At 35.8% G+C, this 10,490-nt stretch overlaps 1 pseudogene; it reads left to right on the top strand.

Annotated features, from left to right (window-relative positions):
• Nucleotides 1-9,288: 9,288 nt before the first annotated feature.
• Nucleotides 9,289-10,194, top strand: LOC141511595 (olfactory receptor 10P22-like; annotated as a pseudogene).
• The last annotated feature ends 296 nt before the right edge of the window (nt 10,195-10,490 follow it).

The following is a 10,490-nucleotide window of genomic DNA, read 5'->3' as shown; positions in this document are numbered from 1 at the left end:
AATAATTTGGTATTATTTTGCCCAACTGTATGACAATAAATTTGACAATCTAAGTGAAATGGATGAATATTTAAAAAAATATAAGTTGCTCAGGTTAAGTGAGGAGGAAATTAAAAACCTAAACAACCCTATCTCAGAAAAAGAAATATAACAAGCCATTATTGAACTTCTTAAGAAAAAAATCTCCAGGGCCAGTTGGATTCACAAGTGAATTCTATCAAACACTTAAGAAACAATTGGCTCCAATTCTATATAAACTCTTTGGAAAAATAGAGGAAGGGGGCGGCTAGGTTGCCCAGTGGATAGTGCACTGGCCCTGGAGTCAGACTACCTGAGTTTTAATCCGGCCTCAGACACTTAATAATTACCTAGTTGTGTGGCCTTGGGCAAGCCACTTAACCCCATTGCCTAGCAATAAAACAAAAAAAAAAACAGGGGAAGATGGAACTCTGTTTAACTCTTTCTATAACACCAATATGGTTCTGATACCTAAACCAGGAAGAGTTAAAACAGAAAGAAAATTATAGAGCTATCTCCCTAATGAATATAGATGCCAAAAGCTTAAATAAAATCTTAGCAAAACAATTACAAGAAGTTATCACTAGGATAATACACTATTACCTAGTAGTATTTATTCCAGGGATGCAGAGTTGGTTCAATATAAGGAAAACTCTCAGAATAATTAATTATATTAATAACAAACCTATCTGAAAACATATGATTATATCAATCGATGCTAACAAAGCTTTTGACAAAATACAGCACCCATTCCTATTAAAAACAGTAAAGAGTGTAGGAATAAATGGTTTGTTCCTTAGAATAATAAGTATTTTCTATCTGGTTTCATCAACAAGCATCATATGCATAGGCTTGAGGCATTCCCAATAATGTCAGGGGTGAAACAAGGATGCCCATTATTAGCACTACTATGCAATATCGTATTAGAAATGTTGGCCTTGGCAGTAAGAGAAGGAAAAGAAATTGAAGGAGTTAGAAATGGGAAGGAAGAGACAAAACTCTCACTCTTTGCAGATGACATGATGGTTTAATTAGAGAATAACAAAAAATCATCTAAAAAATTACTAGATAAAATTAACAACTTTAGCAAAGTAGCAGGATATAATATAAACCCTCATAAATCCTCAACATTTCTATATATGACTAGCAAGATACAGTTAGAAAGGGCTAGAAAGAGAAATTCCATTCAAAGTAACTTTAGATAACATAAAATACCTAGGAGTCTATCTGCCAAGATAGACTCAAAAACTTTTTGAAAGGGGGTGGCTAGGTGGCATAGTGGATAAAGCACCGACCTTGGAGTCAGGAATACCTTGGGTTCAAATCTGGTCTCAGGCACTTAATAATTACCTAGCTGTGTGGCCTTGGGCAAGCCACTTAACCCCATTTGCCTTACTTTTTGAAAACAATTACAAAACACTTCTCACACAAACAAAATCAGATTTAAATAACTGGACAAACTTCAACTGCTCATGGACAGGCCGAGCTAATATAATACAATTGACAATTCTACCAACTAAACTACCTGTTTAGTGCCCTACCAATCAAAATTCAAAAAAATTACTTTAATGAGTTAGAAAAATTTGTAAATATATTCATATGACAAAATAAAATTCAAGAATTTCCAGGGATTCAATGAAAAAAAAAAGTGTAAAAGAAGGTGACTAAGCCTTACCAGATCTAAAATTATAAAGGATCAGTAATCAAAACTGTCTGGTATTGGCTAAGAAATAGTGTGGTAGATCAGTGGAATAGATTAGGTGCAATAGTAGGAAATGATTATAGTAATCTGCTTTTTGATAAATCTAAAGAGTCCAGCTATTGGAATAAAAACTCTCTTTAATAAAAAACTGTTGTGAAAATTAGAATTTAGTATGGAAGTTACTTAGATTAGACCAACACCTCACACCCTACATCAAGATAAGATCAAAATGGATACAGGATTTAGACATAAAAAGCATTATTATAAGCAAACTTGAAGATGAAGGAGTGGTTTACCTGTCAGATCTATGGAAAGGGAAGCAGTTTTTGACCAAGGAAGAGATGGAGAACATCATTAAAAACAAATTAGACAATTTTTGATTACATTAAATTAAAAAGCTTTTGCACAGATAAAACTACTGTAACCATGATCAAAAGAAATATAGTAAATTGGGAAAGAACTTTTACAACTAGTATTTCTGACAAAGGAATCATTTCTAAAATATACAGAGAATTGAGTCAAATTTTTAAAAAAAACCCACTGCCCAATTGACAAATGGTCAAAGGATATGTAAAGGTAATTTATAGATGAGGAAATTAAATCCATCTACAGTTAAATAAAAATTGCTCTAAATTATTACTTTTTAGAGAAATACAAATTAAAGCATCACACCTCTCAGACTGGCCAATATGACCAGAAAGGGCAATGATCGATGTTGGAAGGGATGGGGGAAATCTGAGACACTAATACATTATTGGTGGAACTGTGAACTCATCCAACCTTTCTGGAGAGAAATTTGGAATTAAGCCCAAAGAGAAACAAAAATGTGCATACCCTTTGATCTAACAATACCACTACTGGGCCTGTACCCTGAAGAGATTATGAAAACCTTAAAAATATAACTTCTACAAAAATATTCATAATAGCCCAGGTTGTGGTGGCAAAAAATTGGAAATTAAGTAAATGTCCTTCAATTGGGGAATGGCTTAACAAACTGTGGTATTTGTATGTCATGGAACACTATTGTTCTATTAGAAACCAGGAGGGATGGTAATTCAGGGAAGCCTGGAGTGATTTGCATGAACTGATGCTGAGTGAGATGAGCAGAACAAGAAAAACTTTGTACACCCTAACATCAACATGGGGGTGATGACCAACCTTGATGGACTTACTCATTCCATCAGTGCAACAATCAAGGTCAATTCTGGGCTATTTGAAATGGGGAATACCATCTGTATCCAGAGAAAGAATTGTGAAGTTTGGAAGAAGACCAAAGAGTATCAATTTTAATTTAAGGGGAAAAAACCCTTATCTTACTATATAATTTTTCCATCTCTTATACTTTATTTTTCTTCCTTAAGGATATTATTTCTCTCTCATCATATTCAACTTCGGTCAATGTATACCATGGAAACATTGTGAAGGCTAACAAACTGCCTTCTCTGGGAGGGGAGGGGAGGAAGATTAGGGGAAAAATTGTAAAACTCAAAAAAAAAGGATTCTCTTCCTTCTTTCTCTGCTTTAGATTGTGTACTATGGGTATAGCTGGAGGCAGTGAGGCCAAAATCAAGGAAGAACTTTATGATAAGTAGTTTTATTAGCTGACTGCAATTCACTTTTCCAGACTAATTATTCATTTCATTTTCGTTCCCTCTATGTTTTAGTTAAATTGGCTGTTCAGTCTCCTATCTCTGTTCTTGTTTAGAATGAACTTTTCCCTCCTCTCCATCTTTTAGAATTCCTCGTTTTTTTCAATACTCAGTTGAAGTCCCATCATCTGTGATCTTCCCAGCTGCTAATGTCTTTGCCCTTTCCCATCAAATTCTATTTATTTTGTATATACATACATGCCATCTCCCTAAAGAAATATAACTTCCTTAATGTCAGTGACTATGTAATTTTTGGTCTTTATGTTCCTAAAATTTGCCACTGTATGTGACATATAATAAATAATGAATTATTGCTTGCTTTTCAGGTAATGGTGTCTATGTGAAAGATGCAGTAATGACTTAACAAGAATAGCAGATAAAGCAATAATCCCCAAATCCCAAGTGACCATTCACTGAACTGATATATTTAGTTCAGGATTAAACCAAAGATGAACAGAAGCTTCTTTGGAAGGGGAAACATTGTGGAAAGTTCTCAGCTTAGGGAGGCCCTAGAAGCTCCCTGATTGGGAAAACTCTAGCAGTAGAGTGAAGCAGTTGTATGACCAAGGTTGTCCTCAGAGGGCATGTAAGATGCAAGATTTTGATCTTGGAAGTGTCAGATGGGAATGACAATCACACAGTGTTGGAGCGGCTAGGTGGCACAGTGGATAGAGCACTGGCCCTGGAGTCAGGAGGACCTGAGTTCAAATCCGACCTCAGACACTTAATAATTACCTAGCTGTGTGGCCTTGGGCAAGCCATTTAACTTCATTTGCCTTGCAAAAAATAAACAAACCTAACAAAAAAAAAAGATCACACATTGTCCTAACAGACAACCTTACAGAGCTTTTCACTTTTTTGTCATTCATAATAGAAATGAAATAAGAAGTGACCTAAAAGGCCTAAAAAGGTGATTTAAGAAAAATGATCTTTTATTTTTTTAATCAATTATTTATTTAAGGCAATGGGGTTGCCCATTGTCACTTGCCCAAAGTCACAGTTAGGCAGTCATTAAGTGTCTGAGGCTGTATTGAAACTCAGGTCCTCCTGACTCCAGGGCTAGTGCTCTATCCACTGTGCCACCTAGCTGCCCAAGAAAAATGATCTTAAGAAAGAAAAGAAGGAAAAGGAAAAAAAAATGAAGAAAGGAAAAATGTAGGAGGCCACCCCACAGCATACCTACTGGCCTCGCAGGACATGAGATGAAGTCCCGTAGAGCAAACTCTGGGATATAGGCCAAACCTTGGTCATCTCAAATCCTTGGCCCAAGGAAACTGGGAGACACCCCCATATCTACCTCCCCCCCCATATCTACCCATCTACTTCCCTATTTCACCCGTCCCTCGCTTGACAAATTTCTGCATAGAGACACTCAACAAAGGCAATGCAAGAGGCTCAGGCCAATATGATATAGGCCTCAGGAGATCCTCCCATACCCTGCTTCCGCATATAGAATATAGTATATAAGCTGACATATGCAGAAATAAATTGGACTTGCCCCCCTCCCCCCCATCGCCTGTGTGAGTTGTCTTTCTTCAGCAGTCCCTGAGGTTCTGCAGAGGGAAGAGTCCCGCCCAACAACAGAAAAAGGGGCAGGAACTTACTATCTTGCATAATTAAGGAATGTGTATTGAAGGGCCATGGAGGAAAGGATGAGGAATATGTTACATGACTCTAGTTTTGATCTGAACTGGACAAAAGATGGTTTAACACAATTTTCAGACACACACACACACACATACCCCCCCCCCCCCCACCACATACAGATTTTTTGGTACATAGATACATTAATTCAGTAGAGAAATATCAGAAAAGCAGGGGAAGAGAATAGTTTAAAGGTAGGATATGAGTGGCATAAGCAAAACAAATTCTAGTGTAGCTGTGATGAGTCATGAAGAAAAGATTAAGAGGGGAGAAAGAATAAGAACTTGAGTTGAAGAATAGATAAGAAGAAGTGGGAAAAGAGATTGTTCACTTTTGGATCATTAAAGTTTAAGCAAACTTCTCTTTTTTACAACCTTCTTTGTAAAGAGAATATGAGTGGGAGTAAAAATTAAAGAAGAGTTCAAGATGGTTAAACCAAAATATGAGTGGGATGAAGTCACCCACAAAATGGAAGTCCAACAAGCTGTTTTCAAGAAAAACCTAAGGTGGCTAGGTGGTGCAGTGGATAGAGCAGTGGCCCTATTTATCTTTCCAAAAAAAAATCCTAAAGAAAAGAAACACATAGAATCATACAATTATATGACAGGAATGGGTTAAAATTTGTTTCTGTTTCAGTTGAATTTCATTTCATTTTTTTTCCAGATGAATTTTTAAAAGGAAGGCTAGTAATAAACATCTCAGAGCATCAGTAAAAATAGACAGGATTAAAATATTTAAATGGGGAAAATTTATTGTGCTTCTATTCACCATGAATAATGAAGCAATATCAATACTTAATGTATGTATGAAAAGTCACTTAGAGGTAGCTGGGTGGTGTCTGTGGATGGAGTGCTGCATCTGGAGTCAGGAAGACCAGAGCCAAAATCAATTAGATACCCACTAGCTTTGTGACTCTGGCTGTTTTTTTTTTTTTTTTAATGTTTTCTTGCTTCAATTTCCTCAATGATATAATAGAAACAATCATACCACCTAACTTTCAAGATTGTTATGAGAGATTAAAGGGATAATATTTATAAAATGCACTGTCTGGCATCTGAGTCATAGTTAAAGCTTCTATTCTTGCTTAATATCTAGTGGCATAGTATCTGAATATTCCAAGCAGGCAGGTCTTTTAGTTTGCTAGATGGTGCAGTGGGTAGTATTGAAGTCAGAAAGATGAATTAAAAGCCAGTCTTTGGCATTCATTTAGTCTAGACACTTAAACTGTCTGTTTTATTTTCCTAATTTTAAAGGTAGGAATAAAAATGTGTATATACCTCAGAGACATTGTGAGTTTGGTTCCAGACTACCACAATAAAGCAAATAGAGTAATAAAAGAAGTCACCTTAATATTTTGGTTTCTCAGGTCATATAAAAGTTATATTTATGTAACAGTATAATATAATAAATGTATAATAATATTATGTCTAAAAACATCATATATAGTTCAAAATATTCCATTGCTAAAATGATAACCTTTGTCTTAGCCTTCAGAGAATTCTAATTTCTTTGCTTGTAGATTTCTTGAATCGATGTTGATGGCTGCTGACTGATAAGGGTGGTGGTTGTTGAAGGGTGGCTGTGGCAATTTCTTAAAATAAGACAACAATGAAATTTTCTATAACAGTTGATTCTTCCCCTTCTTTGAACCCTTAGTTTCCTTTGTAAGGTTATTAATTAATCTAAGTGTTGTATCTTAGGGAAGAGGGAGACCAGAGGATAAGGAGTGATAGCAATAACTGTTCAATGCATCAATCAGAACAAAAAACACTTATTAAGTTTGATGTCTCACTTGGGCAATATTCACAGTATTAATACAGACTAGCAAAAGTATATAACATTTTAAATTTGTTGTAACCTTATTGTTAATATTATTAAAATTTTGATATTCATTAAGGATTATGGTCCCTTGTTTAATTTTTCTTCTATCCATTTTTGGTTTAGATATCTAGTTATATGATAGAAAAAGTTCTAGTAGGAATCATTATCCTATTTTTGTAAAATGTTTAAGTAATATTGGAATGAAATGTTCTTTGAATGTTTGAAAATCCACTTGTAAACCTGTCTGTGTCCTGGGCCTTTTTGCTTTGAAAGTACATTTATGCTTAACTTTGTTCTGAAATTGAATAATTTCAATTCTCTATTTCTTGTTCAATTAATATGAACTTTGACATTTTTGTATAAATTCATCAATTTAATCAGCATTAATAGTTCCGCTGGAATACAATTGGGCTAAGTAGTTTTTATCATTTATTTTATTTTATCTTCATTTATTCTGAATTATCTTTTTTTCCAGTTTTGATGATGGCAATTGGATTTTCCTGTTTTTCATTTAATATCAACCCTAAATTTGGTTGGATTTATTCGCAATGCCAGCTCCAGATTTTGCTTTTCAATTTGATGAGCTAATGGTGTTGCTGTTTTAATTTCAAATTCCAAAAAAATGTAGTTTGGTTTTGACTTGGGCTTTTTGTTTTGTTGCTTTTCTAATTTTTTAGAGGCATGCCCAAGTCATTAGTAAATTCTTTCAGGCTTCAGATTAAGAAACTGTTTAGAGATATGTATTTTCCTCTAAGTTTGCTTCGCCTGCATTACAAAAAAATTATTTCCTAATTGTTGCCATTTTGTTTAATGAAATTATCTCTTCTATTATTTGTTCTTTGATCTAAGAATTCTTAGGAATTAATTTAGTCTTGAAATGATTTTTAATCCTTCCTTCAAATTCCCTTCATTGAACACAGTTTTATTGTTTTGTCTTCAATAGAGGGTATGTTTAATATTTCTGCTTTTCTGAATCTGTTGGTGGGGCTTTTAATACACTAATACTTGCTCAGCTACTGAAAAGATATTATGAATAGACCAAAAATATGCCATTGCATGCATATAATGCTTTAAAGTTTGGAAAACAAGTTCCAAGAATACTTTCAATTAATCTGCATAATCATCAGGCTATGTAACTGTTATTTTTATTATCCCTATCTTACAGATCAGATGACTGATGCTGGGAAATTAAGTGATTTCTTCAGAGCCACCATAATCAATTTATTACTGAGTTAGGATTTGAACTGCAGACTTGGAAATTTCAGGTCCAATACTCTAGCTGCTTTGGCACCAGTAGTCCAGAGGGAGAAACTTTCCTGTTCACATTCAGAAATTAAAAGTGAGCTTCTAAAATTCTATACAGGTTTTTATCCTTGTTCTTACTGATATTTTGGTTAGATTTGTCTGCATAAGGGTTGTGTTGTGTCTCAGGAAAGAGAGAGACCAGAGGACAAGGAGAGATGGAATAGTTGGTCAGTAAATCAGTCAGGAAAAAGAACACTTAATTAGAGACTTAGATTCACTTGGTAACACTGGTTATGTATTTCTTTCACATAACCTATTGCCCTTCATCCTGTAACCCTTTTGGTGGAATTGGGTTGCCAAAGATGAGGTTGAACTATCTCCTGACCCATATTTCTGATTCTAGATTATAGGGAGATGAGGGAGTGGAAGGACCTAGGTAACTACTATTCATTTCTCATAAGGAAAGTCAGAGTCGAAGGGCAAAGTATCCCTTCTGACTTTCTACTTTCCTCTAAATTACAGTCTGAACCTCCTTTTTCCTACTTCTCTCTCTGGGGATCATTATTGGTCCCCATGGCTTTACCTCAGAAATAGTAACCAGGGATCCACATGGGAATGGCTGCTAGTGGTTAATAGGAGCTCTGGGAGAGATTCCCACGAGTGATGGGCAACATAACTGAAGTTTAAAGTTTCCCCCATCATTTCTTTTTATCTTCTGTCTCATGCTGTGAGTCTCTAAGTGTTCTACTTCTTTTTTCTCCCTTCTTAACCTTTCTCTTTTTTCTCTTTTTTACTCTATTCTCTCCTTTTCCTCTCCCCTTTTCCTTTCTCTCTGTTTTTCCCCTCTTCATATTTCTCTGTATATGCCTATATCTGTTCACATCTCCATTTATCTTTAATACCGAAAGACTGAAGTTTCTACCCATAGAACCCAGAATTTTGTGAGGTGGGAAGGATTATGTTGATGTAATATACAACAACTTGACTTCAGTTTAGTTCCCATTTAATGTCTGATAAATTTTTAAAAAATCATTTGGTATAGTTTTCTCACAAAGAACATTCAAATATCCCACTGCTTATCTATCACAATCTCCATACTTGGGAAGTTCTTGTTTTGTCTAACCTGGGTCTCTTATTGCAGCAGTGTCTACTTGTGTCTCTTCTTTAAGACTATTTACCTTGTTCCTGTCCCCAGATGTAGATTTAGGGATGGGTGATAATAATGGGACAGGAGTGACTGAGTTTATTTTGTTGGGATTCTCATATTTGGGGTCCCAGCAGAGAGCCCTTTTTTGGGGGTGTGCTCTTTGTCTACTTAGTCACCTCGTTAGGCAACTCCCTGATCATTACACTCACCCTGCTGGACTCAGCCCTGAGCACTCCCATGTATTTCTTCCTTCGGCATCTCTCTGTGATAGAGATTCTCTACACTACTACTGTTGTGCCTAGGATGCTGACTGATCTTCACTTCTCACATCCTGCCATCTCTCCTGCCAGCTGCTTCACTCAGTTATATGTCTTTGCTCTTTTTGGTATTGCTGAATGCTGTATGCTCTCTGCCATGGCTTATGATCGTTATGCTGCCATTTGTCAACCCTTGCATTATACCAGACTGATGAACAGACAGGCATGTGTGGGTATGGTGGGTGCTTGCTATCTAATGGGCATCATCACAGGCACTACCAATGCCTTATTGATCTTTACTTTGCCCTTTCATGGCACCAACATTATTCACCACTTCCTGTGTGACAATTTGCCTGTTTTAAGTCAAATGGAGACACATTCCAGGGTGAGGTGGGGAATCTTACTTTCACTCTGCTATTTATCATTACTCCATTTGCACTGATCCTGTTTTCCTATGTTCGCATCCTCATTACTGTCCTTGGAGTAGCCACTGCTCAGGGACGTCAAAAAGTCTTCTCTACTTGCTCTTCTCACCTACTTGTTGTCATTCTCTTCTATGGTACTGCAATCCTTGCCTACATGAAACCTTCAACCAAAGACTCTCAAGACTCAGACCAAATTCTCTCCCTTTTCTACATGGTTGTAACCCCCATGTTCAATCCTTTTATCTATACTCTGAGAAACAAGGAGGTGATGGGTGCCCTGAAGTGAAAGGTAACAAAACATTTTGAAATCATAGCTTGGGTCAGTAATTTGCTTGAATTTCTGGTGATTTAAGAGATGCTTTCCTTTGTTTTTTCTTTAAATTAAAATTTATGTTTCAACAAATAGACATTTATTTGTTATTCCACCCCTCTGCCCTCCACTAAAGTGAAACAATAACAAAAACATTGTTATAATATGCGAAGTCAAGGCAAACAAATTCCTCTATTAATTTTTTTTCCCGAAAGTGTGTCTCATTCTGCATGTTTTGTGTTTTTCACCATCATGATCTGGTCTTTGTAAAA

The sequence above is a fragment of the Macrotis lagotis genome, chromosome 2, assembly GCF_037893015.1.
Source record: "Macrotis lagotis isolate mMagLag1 chromosome 2, bilby.v1.9.chrom.fasta, whole genome shotgun sequence".
Classification (NCBI taxonomy): domain Eukaryota; kingdom Metazoa; phylum Chordata; class Mammalia; order Peramelemorphia; family Peramelidae; genus Macrotis; species Macrotis lagotis.
Note: the sequence above shows the minus strand (reverse complement) of the source record. Positions and strands in the feature narration are given on the sequence as shown.